This window comes from Chiloscyllium punctatum, chromosome 17, assembly GCF_047496795.1.
Source record: "Chiloscyllium punctatum isolate Juve2018m chromosome 17, sChiPun1.3, whole genome shotgun sequence".
Taxonomy (NCBI): Eukaryota; Metazoa; Chordata; class Chondrichthyes; order Orectolobiformes; family Hemiscylliidae; genus Chiloscyllium; species Chiloscyllium punctatum.
Window position 1 is genome coordinate 1,790,739 of NC_092755.1, and position 18,146 is coordinate 1,808,884.

The window sequence follows — 18,146 nt, forward strand, 5'->3', positions numbered from 1 at the left end:
ATCCAATATCCATTCCAGCAGGACAATGCTGCTCACAGGCCTCCAGTCTGCAAAGCAACCCTCCATCACCAACCTCTGCCTCCTATCTTCAAGCCAGTTTTGTATCCAAATGGCTAGTTCTCCCAACATTTCATGTTATCTAACCTTGCTAACCAGTCTGCGTTGTGGAACATCGTTCAGTGTCCATATAGACAACGTCCAGTCTGCCTTCATCAATCATCTTTGTCACATCTTCAAAAAAACTCAATCAAATTAGAGAGAGAGAATTTCCCACACACAAAGCCATGTTAACTATCCCTAATCAATCCTTGTCTTTCCAAATACATGTAAATCCTGTCCCTCAGAATCCCTTCCAACAACTTACCTACCACTGACGTTAGGTTGACTGTTCTCTTGTTCCCTGGCCTTTCCGTACCACTTTTTTAAAATAATGGCACTAATCTTCCAACACCTCACCTGTCACAAAAAATTATATAAATACCTCAGGGAGGGGCACTGCCATCACCTTCCTAGCTTTCCACAAATTTCTGGGATACACCTGATCAGGTCCCAGGGATTTATCCACCTTGCTACTGTTTAAGACATCCAGTACTTCCTCCTCTGTAATATAGACACTTTTCAAGTTATCACTATTTATTTCTCCAAACTCTCTAGAATAGAATAGCATAGTATTTCTCCCACCTCCTGTTGTTCCATAGATGGCCTTGTTGATCTTTAAGGGTCCTACTCTCTGTCTGGTTATTATTTTATCCTTAATGTATTTGTAGAATCTCTTTGGATTCTCCTTAAACTATTTCCTAGAGATATTTCAAGTCCCCTTTTTGCTCTCCTGATTACCCTCGAGTATATTCCTATAAAAACGTGATCATGTACTCCCAATTCCTCCGCCTCTGCCATATCTGCTCCCAGAAGAAGCAATTCCACTCCAGGTCATCCCAGAAAGGTTTCCTCTTTCAAGGACTGCATTTCCCTCTTACTTGATCAACAATGCACTCCAACGCATATCTTCCACTTCCTGTACCTCCGCCTTCCCCCCACCCCTCCAACCACAATAAGAATAGAATCCCCCGCTCCTCACCTGCCACCCACCACCCACTAATCTCCATTAACCTCTGCTATGTCCGCTACCTACAGTCAGACCCCACCACTAGGGATATATCTCCCTCCCAGCCCTTTCTATCTTCCGCAGAGACCGTGGGATCTTTGGTGCTGATGTGCTGCCCCACGGATACCTCAGTCACTCACCCTACCAAATGGCCTAGTGAGATTATCACTAGATGGATAATCCAGACACCCAGATAACGTTCTGGGGCCCAGGGTTTGGATCCCATCACGGCAGACAGTGGAATGTGAATTCAATAAAAATTTGGAATTAAGAATCTATTAAAGACCATGAATCCATTGTTGATTATTGCGAAATAAAACCTCACCAGATTCGCTAATATCCTTCAGGGAAGGAATCTGCCATCCTTACCTGGTCTGGCCTACATGTGACTCCAGAACCACAGCAATGTGGTTGACTCTTTACTGCCCTTTGGGCCCAGTCAGTGATACCCTCATCCTGTGAATGAATAACAAAGAAGGTCAAGTCTTGTACACAACCATACTATTCTTACAGATAAGTGATCTCTTAGTAAATTTGCTTCTCAACTCCCTGCTGACTATTGGGGAAGTGGGGGGTGGTCAATAATACCATCCCAATAAGGAGATCATCCCTTTCTTATTTCTCAGTTCCATCTGTATAACCTGCCTGGATGTACTCCCAGGAATACCCTCTTGAAGCCCAGCTGAAATGTTATCCCTTATCAAAAATACCTCTCCCCCTGCTCTGTTGCCCCCTTTCTATCTTTGCTATTGCATCTATACATTAAGCTGCTGGTCCTATCCATCATTAAGTCATGCCTCTGTAATTGCTATAATATCCCAGTGCGATGTTCAAAACCATACCCTGAGCTCCTCTGCCCGACCTATCGGGCCTCCTGCATTGAAACAAATGCAGGGTAACTGCTCATTCTGTGCCTTGCCCTTGTCTGCCTTGACTGTTTGACATCTGAACTGTACCGACATCAGACTGAGCTCTTCCCTCACTCTCTCTCTGGGTTTACCCACATTCCTTCACTGGTTTAATGCCTCCTGAATAGCACTAGCAACTGTTCCCTTCCAGTGCCAGTACAATCCATCCTTCTGATGGAGGTCGATTCTACCCCACAAGAGATTCCAATTATCCAATAATGTGAACTCTTCTATTCCCATGTCATTGATACCAATAAACAACAGCCTCCCCTCAAAATGGTTATTCTCCCCTTTAAGAATATTCTGCTCCCTCTCTGAGACATCCTTATACAAAAATTACACATTCGAATAATAAACCTTACACTCATCAGGTCATCATAAAAGGATTACATGACACATTGAAGGTTTGGGGAGACCTTTTGAGAGAATGCGATGATTCAAAGGAGAATTTTTAAGCAGCAAATGGGATTGATCTGGAACACAATACTCACACACACACTGCGAATATCCAGATCCTGATACACTGAGTAATTCAATCAGAGTTTAGCAGAATATTTACTGAGATTACTGATACAAGTTTATAAAATCTGTCACTATCAGTTCAAGTTAGAAACTCACACCATCACCTCCTCGTGGCCCAGGATTACTGTACATATTACCCTTGAGGACATCAGCAGTCAACTCAGGGGGAAATCTGTGGGTTTCTAGGAGATTCCAACTTGAGATCTCATGTGACTGAACACAGCAGTTCTTTGACACATTGGAGAAAATGATCCAAGCGTCAGTGAGATATGGGGAACAAGAATTACTTTCTTTTCTTTCATTCCGTGCTGCCGCTCTGCCTCATCAATAAGACACGGGTGTGAAAGGCTAATGCCTAACGATGGGCAAGTTGTCTCCATCCTGACCAATGGGTAGGAAGATCCTCTCAATCACTCCAAAGCGTATCCCTAAAAAGATAGTAACACTGTCTGCTTCCCACTGCCCAGTGCTCCCAGTAAATGTTTGAAAGAATGGGAAGGGGGGATATCTCCTAGAAAAGGCATAACTGTAAAGGTCTAAGAGGATTATGAAAAGAGAGAGATGCACAGGAGAACGGGGCAACAAGTTGCCAGATGGGGTGTAACTTGGGAAAATGGGAAGTTGCTCATTTTGGAGGAGATAATAAAAGAACAAAGTACTATTTAAATGGTGGAAACTGTAGAAAGCTGCACGACAAAGGGACCGGGGGTAATTGTTCAGGAAATACAGAAAGCTACCACACAGTTACAACAGAGAATCAGGAAGGGGAATCGAATGTTTTGTTTCAAGGGTTTTCAGTATTAGAGTTTGGAGTCTCTACCTGAGAGTAACGTGTGGAGGTGCTGGTGAGACCACCATATCTGCAGTAATGAGAGCAGTTTTGGTCCCTTTAGAGAAGGAAATGTGTCACTTTATTGGAGGCATTTCAGGGAAGATTCAATGAGATGATCCCTGGTTTGGAGGGATTATCTTTTAAATAAAGGCTGAAAAGATTGGGACTACTCACTGGATTTTGGAGAAAGAGAGGTGATCTCAGTGAGACAGATGGGATTCTTAAGGGGTTTGACAGGATAAATACTGAGAGGATGTGTCTGAGGGTAAATACTGAGAGGGGAGTCTGAAACCAGATTCTAAGTCACGGAATCAAGGATTCTGTTTTGGATTCAAGTTTAAGGTGACACAGACGCGGGTAAGGGGTTTCAGTAGCAATAGAGCTGGGGTGAGGTGGAGAAAAGCAACATTTAAGAGATTGGATTTCCTGGTGTTGTGATTGTGTGGATGTCTGATCAGAAGGTCACCTTGGGGTTAGACATAACAGCAATATTGTGAAGAGTGTGGTTCTGCCTCAGAGAGTTCCCAGTGGGAGGGAGGGGCTCAGCAGAAAGGTAAAGGTAAGGCAATGGGTTTAACCTTGACAATGTTTCATTGGAGGAAATTGCAGCTAATCGAGTAGTGGGAATGTGGTAAGCAGTTTGATAACTGAGTAACAGCGGAGTAATGGAGAGGGATGATGGGGAGGGAGAGCTGGGCATCGTCAGAATACATGTCAAACCTAACACAGTGTTTTTGGATGATATCACCTCCTGGCACTATGTACGTGAGATACAGGAGAGACCAAGGATAGATCGTTGAGGGACACCAAATGCAAGGAATTCAGAAAGGAAAGGGAGAATGGAGATGGAGCAGGATTTTCCAACAACGGTGAGGTCAAATATTAGTTTTTCACAGAATGGGAGAGAAGGACACAACCAGAAAAGACCAACAGACAGAACAAGGAACAATATCCATGAATTGGGGAGGGGGGAGTGATGAGGCGGCAGCGGAGGAAAGAGAGTTGGAATGTGAGTTTAACGAGATTAGGGTAAAGGGTCAAGGGGAGCTCTGATAAGGCTTGACAAGAGACTGGAGAAAGATGTAGGTTAAGGATGAAAACCAGGAACACTACGTGAGGCAGTTTGGCTCAGCGGGCTCATGGGAGGGAGGGAAGCAGTAGATCGGATTATCTCAGTCTTAGTGACAGAAACTCCATGTGCTCCTCACTCGTTGTTGGAGGGGAGGATGGAGGAGACAGGACGATGGACAGTGTTTTACAAAGAAACAAAACCTGGGTAAGTGATATTTAAAATGAGTGAACAAACCTGATGTATTTAGCTTTATTCCAGAATATTAAAACAAACGGCTGAAGTCCTGGTTTCAATCCCATCTTGGCAGATGGTGGAATCTGAATTCAAGAAAAAAACAACGTATTAGGAATCTCCTGATCTCCATGAAACCATTGTCAATGGCGAAAAAAAATCCTGCCAACCTGACAGCGGCCCAGCCAGCTACTCACTGTATTAATCACTGCAAAGTCTCAATACAGGAATGAAACTAGATGGACCAGTTGGCAACTAACAAGGCACCAGAAATTACAACCACAGAATCAGCCCTCTCGATGGTGCAACATCCTCCTCACTAACATATGGTATTTGGTGCCAAAATGTGGAGAGCTGTCTCACAGACTAGTCAAGGAACAGCCTGACATAGTCATACTCGCGGAATCATCTCTTACAAACAATGACCAGACACCACCATCACTATCCCTAGATTAGATTAGATTAGGTTACTTACAGTGTGGAAACAGGCCCTTCGGCCCAACAAGTCCACACCGCCCCGCCGAAGCATAACCCACCCATACCCCTACATCTACCCCTTACCTAACACTACGGGCAATTTAGCATGGCCAATTCACCTGACCTGCACATCTTTGGACTGTGGGAGGAAACCGGAGCACCCGGAGGAAACCCACGCAGACAAGGGGAGAACGTGCAAACTCCACACAGACAGTCACCTGAGGTGGGAATTGAACCCGGGTCTCTGGCGCTGTGAGGCAGCAGTGCTAACCACTGTGCCACCGTGCCGCCCTCGAGAGTGTGGTGCTGGAAAAGCACAACAGTCAGGCAGCATCCGAGGAGCAGGAGAATCGACGTTTCAAGACTAAGCCCTTCATCAGCCTGACCTGCTGTGCTTTTCCAGCACCAGACCCTTGACTCTGATCGCAAGCATCTGCAGTCTTCACTTTCTCCTGAAATCTCTGGATATGTCCTGTCCCACTGGCAGGGCAGACCAGGCAGAGGTGGTGGCACAGACAGGGAGGATTTGCCCTGGGAGTACTCAGCATTGAATCCGGAGACCAGGAAGTCTCACAGCTCCTGCTGATTACCACGTACTGTCCTCCCTTGGCTGATGGATCAGTTCTCCTTCATGTTGAACAACACTTGGAGGAAGCACTGAGGAACTAAAATGATGTCAAACGTACTCTGGGTACAGGATTTCAATGTCCACTATCGAGACTTACTCTGCAACAGAATTACTGACTGAGCTGGCCAGGTCCTAAAGGATATAGCTGCTCAACTGAGTCTGCAGCGGGTGGTGAGGGAACCAACAAGAGTGTAAAACATACTTGATCTCATTGTTATGAATTGACCAGCAGCAGATACATCTGGCCATGACAGTATCGGTAAGAGCGACCATCACACATTCCTTTTGGAGACAAAGTCTTGCCTTAAAATTGAGAAAAACCTCCATCGTGTTGAGTGACACTATCACCAGTTCTAAATGGGATAGACTTCGAAGAGATGCAGGATCTCAAACTGGGTAGCTCTGAGGCAGTGTGGGACATCAACAGCAGCAGAACTGTACTCCAGAACAATCTGTAGTCTCATGGGTTTGTAAATCCTGCTCTCACCCATCACAATGGACAGTAAAGGAGGGCATGCCATGTGCAGCACCAGGCAGACTTAAAAATGAAGTGCCAACCTGGTGAAGCTATCAAACAGAACTACCTGTATATCAAACAGCATCAGCAGCAAGCAACAGAGCTAAGTGATCCGACATCCAATGGAACAGATCGGAGCTCTGCAGTTCTGCTACACCCAGTTGTGAACGGTGATGGATAATTAAACAACTCACTGGAGGAAGCATCACAGATATCCCCACCCTTACTGATGGAGGGGCCTCACACACCCATGCACCAGATAAGACAACAGCATTTGCAGCAATCTGCAGCCAGAAGTGCAAAGTGGGATGATCCATCTCAGCCTTCTCCAGTGGTTTCCAACATCACAGATGTGAGTTTTAAGCCAGTTCGATTCAGTTTTGAATAACATCAAGAAATGGTTAAGTAGTGCAAAGGCTACGTGCCCTGCCAATATTCTGGCAATAATACTGATATCTTGTGCGCCAGAACTTGCCACCCACCAACCCAAGTACCGCTCCAACACTGGCATCTACCGACAATGTGGAACATTGTCCAGGGATGTTCAACACAAAAACACAGGGCAATCCAACCCAGCCAATTTCCCTCTATCAGTCCACACTCGATCAGCAGTAAAGTGATGGAAGATGTTATCAACAGGGCTACCAAGCAGCAGCTGCTCAGCAACAGCCAGCTGAGTGACACTCATTTTAGGCTCCACCAGGGCCACTCAGCTCCCGATTGTGTTACTGCCCTGATTAACAACCTGACAACCAGCTGAATCCCAGAGGTGAGGTGACTGTGACAACTCAGTCCCACTCCAAGATCACTAATTCTAGCTGATTCCACCCTCATCTCAACTCATATACTGAAACTCTCATCCATTGTGTGTTATCTCCCGACTTCATTTTCCAAACACACTCAGGGCCAGCTTCCCACATTCAACCTCCCTGTAATCTCAAGAAAGTCTAAATCTCAGCTTGTTGATTCATCAAAAGGTTCCTAATTAGAATCAACAGCATACAGCCATAGAGATGTACAGCATGGAAACAGACCCTTCGGTCCAACCCGTCCATGCCGACCAGATACCCCAACCCAATCTAGTCTCACCTGCCAGCACCTGGCCAATATCCCTCAATTTAAAATTCTCACACTTGATTTAATTCCTGGCTGTGATAATCCCTAGCTCCCTACACCACACACACTTTGAGACTTCGACAACCCATTTTCTTAGAGACTCCCAACCATTTGTTAATTCATTAGTTCACCTGTGTGGCGCGGCTGTTTCTACACATGCTGAAGCAGCATGGTCTGAAATTCACAGCCAAAACCTCACAGACCTGCTTTCCACCTTTAAGACATCCCTCAAAACCTGCTTTTTGGCAGTGCTTTTGGTCACCTGACCTAATATCTCCATCTCTGGCCTTATGTCTAAAGTTCTCAATAGTATTTTTGTGAAATTATAAGCATGATAATAGAAATACAAACTGTTGTTGATTTGGACATTATTTTCAAACCATCACTGTTGCTGAATGAATACTCTGTCATGTCTCTTCTCCAACCACATTGTAGGAGCACCTTCACCACACAAATTGCAGCTGTACAAGAAAGTCAAGCATCACCCTCTCCACAGGCAACAGGGCTTTGGCATTAATCACTGGTATCTGTGGAAGGAGAAATACAGTTGATGTTTCAGGGAGTGCAAATTGGATTACAGGGGGGTACAGAATTTGATAGTCAGAAATGGAAGGAAAATACACTTGCTTGTTGGAAAAAAGAATTCTTGACTGTCAAAAATATTCAAGAAAAAAGTAATCTGATAATAGAGCAGTACATGGTCAGGGGCTGGGCCGCCCTTTGTCTATAAATTACTTTCGAGACTGAGGAAGCTAGATATTGACAAAGTGGTCATGAGGGAGCCCAGAGGTGAATCAGAGCAGTATTGGCTGCTGTGAGAGGTAATTTCGGTTCAAACTTTAAGATGTGCCTAGACCACAGACTGATCTATAATAAAAGACAAAACTTTTGCTTCTTTTCTAAAACATTAGACTTTTGCTTTTTTTAAAACATTTGTATACTCAAAAGTAGAATAGTTTAAAATTGCGCATGCAATTTGTGAGCAGAGTGACTTCTTTTCTAAAAACATTAGACTTTTGCTTTTTTAAAACATTTTGTATACTCAAAAGTAGAATAGTTTAAAATTGTGCATGCAGTTTGTGAGCAGAGTAAAAACAAACAGGCCCTTGATTGATGAAACCATAAACACAGGCAGGGAAGGATGAGTCCTTGACTGATAAAGACTGCAGGACAGGGAAACGACTCGAGAGACATCTGCTACAGATTGATACAGAGACATCTGCTACAGATTGATAAGACCGCTAGCACAGACAGAGAAGAATAAGTCTTTGACTGATAAGACTACAGGGGGAGAAAGACAATACCTCTAGGAACATTGGAGACATTTATTGCAGACTTTGTGATAAGGTTGCAAATTGGAGAATAATGATGTTTTTAAGAATGTGAACCTCATGGCTCGTTAGAACCAAGGAGGGGAGGGACTTGTGCTGTATATAATGAGAAACTTTGTAAGCCTCAGCGCGCCTTTTACTCAGAAGGCTGCCCAACTCTGCAGACTTGCTAATAAAACTTTGTTTTCCTGAATTTGTCTAGAGCGATTATTAAGAAGCGATTTTCATTTCTAACAACTTGGGGGCTCATCCGATCAACACTCCGGCCGCGAGGGGAGCTGAGGAAGGACATCGGAGAAGGTGCACCCTGCCGAGTTCGGCAGTCCCTGATTCCTTGCTTGTCGCCCCGCGCGGCTTGAGCGAGTGATACCCAGGAGGCTCAGGAAAACAAAGGAGGGGTGTGGCCGAGGCAGTGGGGACGGTTAACGATCGAGTAATTTCGGTGCACCGAACCCAGGTAAGAAAAAAACTTGCGGGGACCGTGTTTCCGGAAGCCTGGGGACCTACGGGGTGCCTGTGGATTTTTCTACAGAGACGTGGGACTCAGGTATCTAGAGGCCGGGGCTCGCCTGTGAGGGATTTTGCAGAGACCGTGTTTGAGGAGGAACGTGTACCTACGGGGTGCCTGTGATCTGTGTCACAGAGACGTTGGACACAGGAATCCAAAGACCGGGGGTGCCTGCAAAGGAACCTGGGCGATCACGGGACTGAAGGTCCGGGAATTGGCTAAATTGTGATAGATTATCACGGGATAATACGAGAAATACGAAGTCCTCGGCAATGGGAAATAAGGGATCCAAGGCGATTAAGGGAAGGGTAGGCTTAAACAGGGACAATGACACATACCCCGGGGTACCTGACGATAGTCCGTTAGGAAGAATGTTAAATAATTGGAATCAGGGTGGGAGAAAAGGAAAATCTAGAAGGAAGATGGTAAAATAATGTGAAAAGTGGTCCCAGAAACCTATTCAGGGCGACTCAGTGTGGTGGCCTAGATTCGGTACTGACGAAGACTGGGTCCGGCAAGCTCTCATTTTATATGTCAATTCAAAACCTAATGATAATCTGGAAGAAAGTGATTATGCCCTTTGTTGGCTACCGGTTACGATATCTTGCCAAATGCAGGCAACTAATGAAGACTCGAGAAGGCAGAAAGAATGGGAACCTTTAGATCACTTACCACCGCCCTACGTGACCCCGTCTGCCCCACAAAATGTTCCTCCGGGTGACGACGAGTCAGAGGAAGGGGAAGAAAATGGGGAGGAATCACAGGCTACCTCAGGGGTACAGACCAGATCTCGAGCTGGAAGGGGTCACGGACAAAACCCTACCTCAATTGCAATAATGAATCCACTCCGGGAAGTGCCCATGGGGGGCGAGGAAGGAAGGACGGGATATGTAGACGTTCCCTTGACGAGTACTGAAGTACGGAATTTCAGGAGGGAGATGAAGGGTCTACTAGAGGACCCCATGGGCCTGGCTGAACAATTAGATCAGTTCCTGGGTCCGAATACTTACACGTGGGAAGAGATGTGTTCCATCATGAAAACATCGTTCTCTAGCCAGGAACGTCAGATGATACGACAAGCTGCGCTCTTGGTCTGGGAGAAAGAGGGGGGGAGAAGGAGGGGAGCAGAAGTTTCTCCTCACCGACCCCGAGTGGAATAAGAACACGGAGGAAGGACGGCGCAACATGAGAGACATGGGGGAATATTGGATAAAAGGAATAAGACAGGCAGCCCCGAAGGGGCACAATTTTACCAAGGCCTTTGGTAATCATCAAAACCCGGAAGAAACCCCTACGGACTTCCTAGACAGGATTAGGAAGAACTTGCAGCAGTTCGCTGGGGTGGACCCTGAGACGGACGTGGGACAACAACTCATACGGGTAGAGTTGGTATCAAAAGCCTGGCCGGACATACGAAAGAAGTTAGAGAAAATGGATGATTGGGATAGTAAATCTCTAAGTGAACTACTACGGGAGGCGCAAAAGGTGTTTGTGAGAAGGGACGATGAGAAGCAAAAGAAGGCGACAAAGATAATGATGCAAACGGTGCAACAAATGACAGCTGGAAGAAGGGAAAAGGGAGAGCCATGGCAGAAACAGGAAAGGGGAGAGTCGTGGCAAGAGCAGAGGAAAAGAGAACCATGGCCGGAACAAAGGAAGAGTGGAGGAACGCGAGACCGCGACAGGGAAACGAGGAGGATACTCAGATGTTACTACTGTAATGAAGAGGGACATTTTAAACGGGAGTGCCCCCGCTACAAGCGGGAGGTGCGGTCGTACGCACTGATGGAGGAAGATTAGGGAGGTCGGGGGTTCCTACCCTTGGGGCAAAAGGACTATAGACAGGAACCCCTGGTAAACTTGAAAGTAGGACCCCAAGGATCGGAGATCACATTTATGGTGGACTCGGGAGCCGAAAGATCAAGTATAATCCAAATACCCCCAGGCACCCGAGCAGGAGGAAAAGTTATGGGGGTATCTGGAATTGGAGGACAGAAATTACAAGTCCCAGTGGTGAAGGACGTGGAAATTGGGTATGAGAACAGAACTACTAAACGAGACCTCCTTCTACTGCCATCGGCGGGGTTTAATTTGTTAGGAAGAGACTTGCAGGTCAAACTAGGGATCGGAACGGTACCAAGTAACGGGGAAATGGTGGTAAGGTTGTTCGCCCTCACCGAAGAAGATGATCAACAAATAGACCCGGAAGTATGGTACCGAGAGGGGAACAGAGGGGGTCTAAACATCAAACCTCTCCAAATCACCATGTTACCAGGAAGAGGCCCGGTAAGAAGGAAACAGTACCCGATTGCTATGGAAGGACGGGAGGGGTTACAACCTGTGACAGAAAGATTAATCACAGATGGACTACTGGAGGAATGTATGTCCCCTTTCAATACTCCAATACTCCCTGTGAGGAAGCCGGATGGGACATATAGGCTGGTGCAAGACTTGCGGGGGTTGAATGAATAGTCCAGGCTAGGTACCCGGTGGTACCTAATCCCTACACGTTAATGAGTAAAATTCCCCCCGAACATGAATGGTTCAGCGTAATAGATCTGAAGGATGCCTTCTGGAGTTGCCCCCTTGACGAAGAAAGTCGGAACCTTTTCGCCTTTGAATGGGAGAATCCCTTCACAGGACGAAAGCGACAGTTAAGATGGACGCTCTTGCCGCAGGGATTCACGGAGTCACCCAACTTGTTTGGACAAATACTGGAGCAGATCTTAGGAGGATTTCGGTGTAACGCGGAGAATCAATTGCTCCAATATGTCGATGATCTCTTACTCTCAGGACCAAGAGAAGAGGAGGTACGAGCAGACACCGTTGCCCTGCTGAACTTCCTGGGGAAACAGGGCTTACGAGTCTCCAGGACAAAACTCCAGTTTGTGGAGCAAAAAGTAAGATATCTGGGCCATCAAGTCAGTAAGGGACATCGCCGTATCACGCCAGAACGAATATCAGGGATTACGGGTCTGCCAATACCCAGGACGAAGAAGGAAATCAGACAATTCCTGGGGCTAGTAGGATATTGCCGGATATGGATTGAAAGTTACACCACTTTAGTAAAGTTTTTGTACGACAAACTGGGACAAGAAGGACAAAAGGTGGACTGGTCAGATGAGGAGGAGCAGCGATTTAATATTATTAAAAGTAAACTGATCCGAGCTCCGGTATTGGCTTGACCCACCCTGAAGGAACCGTTCCAGTTATATGTCAATAGCGCCGGCGGAATTGCCCAGGGTGTGCTTACCCAGCTGCGGGCAGGAAAACGTCAGCCGGTTGCATTTTTGTCAAAAATGTTAGACCCTGTGTCATGTGGATGGCCGACCTGTATACAGGCAGTGGCAGCTATGGCAATGTTAGTGGAAGAGGCCCGAAAACTTACCTTTGGAGGAAGGATCACAGTATATTCTCCACATTCGGTTAGTGCCATACTGGCTCAGAAGGCTCACCGCTGGTTAACAGACTCTCGCATCCTGAAGTATGAGACGATTTTGATGACCGGGGACGATCTCAATTTTGCAAAAGATCTCATTGCAACCCAGCCCAGTTTCTGTACGGACGTCCTGCAGATGGGGAACAGGAGCATGATTGTGTGGAATTTGTAGACTTGCAGACCAAGAGCCGAGAGGACCTGCAAGAAGCCCCGCTGGGTGAAGGACAGGAACTGTACATCGACGGGTCCTCCCGGTGCATCAGTGGAGTTCGGTACAGTGGCTATGCTGTCATAGATGGTGCAACGAAACAGACGATCGAGTCCGGGCGACTGCCCGGGAAGTGGTCAGCCCAATCCTGTGAGTTGTACGCCCTCCAGAGGGCCCTGAAGTTGTTGGAAGGGAAAGTGGGAACCATATATACTGACTCAAAGTATGCATACGGAATCGTTCATACTTTCGGGAAAATCTGGAAGGAGCGAGGATTGATAACTTCCCGGGGAAAAGAATTAGCTCACGAACAAATGATCAGCCTAACGTTGGAAGCCCTGGCGTTACCTACGGAACTCGCAGTAGTACATGTACCCGGCCACCAGAAGGGGTCGACACCGGAAGCGGTGGGAAACCGGCTGGCAGATGAGGAAGCCAAGCGGGCAGCGGTCGAAAAATCCATTCAATTGTTAACGTTAATACCGTTGAGGGAAGGGCTCGCTAAACAACCCGTCTTCACCCAGGGGGAGATTGATAAAATGGATCAATTGGGTGCCCGGCTAGATACTAACGGGAAGTGGACGGTTCCTGATGGGAGACAAGTACTGAACAAACAGATCACCCGGGGTATTCTGCACCGATTACACCATCAGACCCACTGGGGGGGGGTGCAAGCCATGTGTGACACGATCCTGAGAGACTATGTATGCAGGGGGATACACACATTAGCCCAACAGGAGGTAGTCGGATGCCCCACTTGCCGGCGTATTAACCAGAAAGCCATGCGTTCTATGCCAGCCGGTGGTCAGCCCCTCGCAATTAGGCCATTTCAGAGGATCCAAGTCGACTTTACAGAATTACCCTCAGTGCAGCGATGGAAATATCTGCTAGTAATAGTAGACCATTTCACTCACTGGGTAGAGGCTTTCCCAACTGCCAAAGACGATGCACCAACCGTGGCCCGACTGTTGTTAGAGAATATAATCCCGAGATATGGCATAATGGAATCTATCGACTCAGACTGCGGGACACATTTTATTTCTAAGCTACACCATTTGATCTGTACTGCCCTGGGTATCCAATGGAAATTCCATGCACCCTGGCATCCTCAGAGTTCGGGTCGGGTTGAGAGAATGAATGGCACACTCAAGACCCAATTGACTAAGCTGGTGTTAGAAACTAAGTTACCTTGGCCGAAGTGCCTGCCCATTGCCCTATTGAGGATTCGTACGGCACCTCGCCGGGATGTCGGGGTTTCCCCTTATGAAATGCTGTTCGGATTACCATATTGGAGTAAGGTCGATGGATGTCCCACTCTAGAAGGGGGAGATGTATTTGTCAGAAACTATTTACTGGCCTTATCCCGTTCTTTTGCAGAACTCCGGAGGAAAGGTCTCCTGGCTCAGACGCCGCCGCTCGACTTCCTCCTGCATAAGGTGGAGCCCGGAGATTGGGTACTTGTTAAGACCTGGAAGGCCGAAAATCTCCAGCCGCGGTGGGAAGGACCGTTCCTGGTTCTGTTAACAACTGAAGCAGCTGTTCGGACGAAAGAAAAAGGGTGGGTCCACGCATCAAGGATAAAGGGGCCTGTTCCGTCTGAAGAAGAAAGCACTTGGACATGTGAGCAAGGGGACAAGCCGTTGGTGGTAAAACTGAAAAGACAGCAATAATGAACTCTACTTGGACTGTATTGGTGGGGATATTGATCAGTTTACTCCTGTATGTGGGGGAGGGTGAGGGGAGATGTGACAAATGTCGAACTATAGTAAGACTTGGGATTCGAATTTACACGGGATCATTTGTGTCCCATTCCTATGTGGACGATTAGTGTTACGATGTGAGTGCACGCCATGAATGTTGGGAGGGTGGAAGACCCTATTATCAGGTATATAATAAAGGATACGGTGGCAAAATCCGTGGATGCCCTATAAATGACCGCTGGGTGTGTATTAGCAAAACTGGGAGGTGGGACCCATCCTCCGTGTTGCTCAGGGAGCAGGTTGACAGAGTCAAGGAGACTAAGATACAGAACACTGATTGGGGGTTGGGGAAAGAGCAAGACCGTCAGGGAACGGTCGTGCTCTCTAAAGTGCCATCTGTATACGAAGAGGTAGAAGAAAAGATCGAACTCCCTGATGTTACACAAAACCTGTTTATTGATCTCACCTCTAGAATAGCCACTGTTTTAAATGTTAGCAATTGCTGGGTTTGTGGGGGTCGCATATGTCAGAACAATGGCCGTGGACTGGCCAAAGCTTAGACATAGGGGAATTACTGCAAACCACTTGGACTCATGTCAACGAAAGGAAAAGCCAGGGGTGGAGACTGACAAACAGCCCTGAGGGCCAGTTCTGTATTGAAGGCAAGGGGACCATGGAGGTAGGGATTAGTCCCTGTCAGAATGTATTGGACGCGACCACGCGAGTATGGTGGCCTGAGGATATTACTTGGTACATTGCAAACCGAGATCATGGAAATTGCGTTCCATTACGTACTGATTCCTCCTCTGACGAGCTGGGGGCTGATTACTGGAATTGCAGTGGTCCTAGTCCTTATGAGGGCGTCCCTGGGGTAAAGGAGCTGTGGGATAACGTTGAGGGGAAGGGAGGGCCTGCTCCAGATGGCCTATTTTGGATATGCGGTAATCAGGCATACTCCAAACTGCCCATGGGATGGGCTGGGGTATGCTTCCTGGGTCTAATACGACCTGCGTTCTTCCTATTACCACGGAAGGAAGGCGACGATTTGGGAATTAAACTCTTTGACTCCCTCCGTAGGTTGCCAAGGGATATCCAAGTCGGTGATTGGGGGGATGAGTGGCCACAGGCCCGGGTTATTGCATACTACGGGCCAGCTACATGGGCACAGGACGGATCATGGGGATACCGTACTCCTATCTATATGTTAAATCGTATTATCAGGTTCAAAGCAGTCGTAGAGGTTATTACTAACCGGACTGCCCTGGCCCTGGAGTTGCTGGCTAAGCAGCAAGATCAGATGAGGGCTGCTATATATCAAAACCGACTTGCCTTGGATTATCTGTTGGCCTCGGAGGGGGGCGTGTGCGGGAAGTTTAACCTGACTAACTGCTGTCTAGAAATTGACGATAATGGTAAAGCGGTTTTGGAAATTTCCGATGAAATTCGGAAATTGGCCCATGTGCCAGTAGAATCTTGGCGTCCTCTTAGTGGCATCGGATGGTGGGATGGTCTCCTAGGTGGTAGTTGGTGGCGCACGGCGTTGCTGGTGGTTGGGGGGGTTGTGATTCTTCTTCTCGTATTACCCTGCCTAACCCCCTGTATTCAGTTTTTAATTCAGAAAAATATTTCCCGACTCCAGGCAGTGGTGGTTCCACAACATGGGACGCGGGAACTTAAGGTGATGTTGCTGCGAAAGACCAAGGATTTCCCGGGCCCTTGAGGAAGGGGGGGGGGGCTTATCTTGATCAGGCACATCTTAAAAAGAGAAAAGGGTGGAATTGTGAGAGGTAATTTCGGTTCAAACTTTAAGATGTGCCTAGACCACAGACTGATCTATAATAAAAGACAAAACTTTTGCTTCTTAAAAAAAGATTAGACTTTTGCTTTTTTAAAACATTTTGTATACTCAAAAGTAGAATAGTTTAAAATTGCGCATGCAATTTGTGAGCAGAGTGACTTCTTTTCTAAAAACATTAGACTTTTGCTTTTTTAAAACATTTTGTATACTCAAAAGTAGAATAGTTTAAAATTGTGCATGCAGTTTGTGAGCAGAGTAAAAACAAACAGGCCCTTGATTGATGAAACCATAAACACAGGCAGGGAAGGATGAGTCCTTGACTGATAAAGACTGCAGGACAGGGAAACGACTCGAGAGATATCTGCTACAGATTGATAAGACCGCTAGCACAGACAGAGAAGAATAAGTCTTTGACTGATATTCGCTGCTCGTTGGATGCTGCCTGAACTGCTGTGCTCTTCCAGCACCACTAATCCAGTATTTGATTTTCAGCATCTGCAGTCATTGTTTTTACCTACAGGGGGAGAAAGACAATACCTCTAGGAACATTGGAGACATTTATTGCAGACTTTGTGATAAGGGTGCAAATTGGAGAATAATGATGTTTTTAAGAATGTGAACCTCGTGGCTCGTTAGAACCAAGGAGGGGAGGGACTTGTGCTGTATATAATGAGAAACTTTGTAAGCCTCAGCGCGCCTTTTACTCAGAAGGCTGCCCAACTCTGCAGACTTGCTAATAAAACTTTGTTTTCCTGAATTTGTCTAGAGCGATTATTAAGAAGCGACTTTCGTTTCTAACAGCTGCTATGATCCCAATGACTCTGAACTAGAGAAAGGCTGCACATGCGCCTGGCTGCACCTTGCCCCCTACAAAGATGGCGGCTCCGCACGTGTCCAGTGAATCGTTGTCCCGAATAAAGATGGCGGCGCTCACTCAGGCCTGCAGCCGCTGAGGCAATCCCCATTTATTGCAAACACGGGACTGGGACGTTCAAATTTGTGTTTTCCAACGTGCACAATTTGTTTGTAAAACCTCTCCGCTCATAGCAACACAGGTTTTCTCCCGTTTCACTGTTTATTTCTTTCCTTACCGTACTCTTTCTCTCCATCACTTCCCGAACATTCATTACATCAACTCTGCGCCGCGCGCAAGGGTGATCACATGATTTAGTTTAGCTCCGCCCTTCATTTACTTTGATTGGTTGGATGACCAACATCCCGCTCGGTCCTCCAGATCCGCCCACCGACCTATCATTGGTCCCGTGCTGACATCAATCACCCGCGTGTCACTTTGTTGACTAGGGCATGCGCAGTGCATCCTGCTTTAGATGATATGTTGGGTAATGTGATGGGAGAGTTTACTGAGGGTAAGAATTCCCTTTGTGTGAGCTCTGCAGTAGATTTCCTTTATTCATGGAGGGAATTGCCTTCCTACTCATGACTGGAAAGCTGTGATTGATGAATCAATGCCATTTGAATCAGTACATAAACACCATATTTTCACTGCTTTTCACAACATCTGAGATCTTTAGCACATTGTATCACGCTCTTCTTTGGAAACAAAAAAAAACATGAAAAGGAGCCTCAAGGAATCGGAGCAGGAGTAGGGCATTCATGGCCTTCAGCTTGTTCTATCAGATCATGGCTTGGCCAACCCAGACCTCAACACCTTTTTTATGCTTGATCCGCATAGCCCTCAACTGCTCAATATTTCAAAAATCTATCTGCCCTCTTTTAAAATAATTTGAGATAGT

At 46.6% G+C, this 18,146-nt stretch overlaps 1 long non-coding RNA gene across 1 annotated transcript in view; it reads right to left on the reverse strand.

The window, feature by feature from the left end:
* Nucleotides 1-17,532, reverse strand: part of LOC140487722 (uncharacterized) — a 32,974-nt gene extending 15,442 nt beyond the window's left edge. Inside the window, exons 1-3 of the long non-coding RNA XR_011962893.1 lie at nucleotides 17,484-17,532; nucleotides 4,674-4,756; nucleotides 1,475-1,561 (exon numbers count right to left, since the gene is read on the reverse strand). This is a non-coding gene — a long non-coding RNA (uncharacterized lncRNA). The remainder of the gene's footprint in view (nucleotides 1-1,474; nucleotides 1,562-4,673; nucleotides 4,757-17,483) is intronic.
* Between the last annotated feature and the right edge of the window lie 614 nt (nucleotides 17,533-18,146).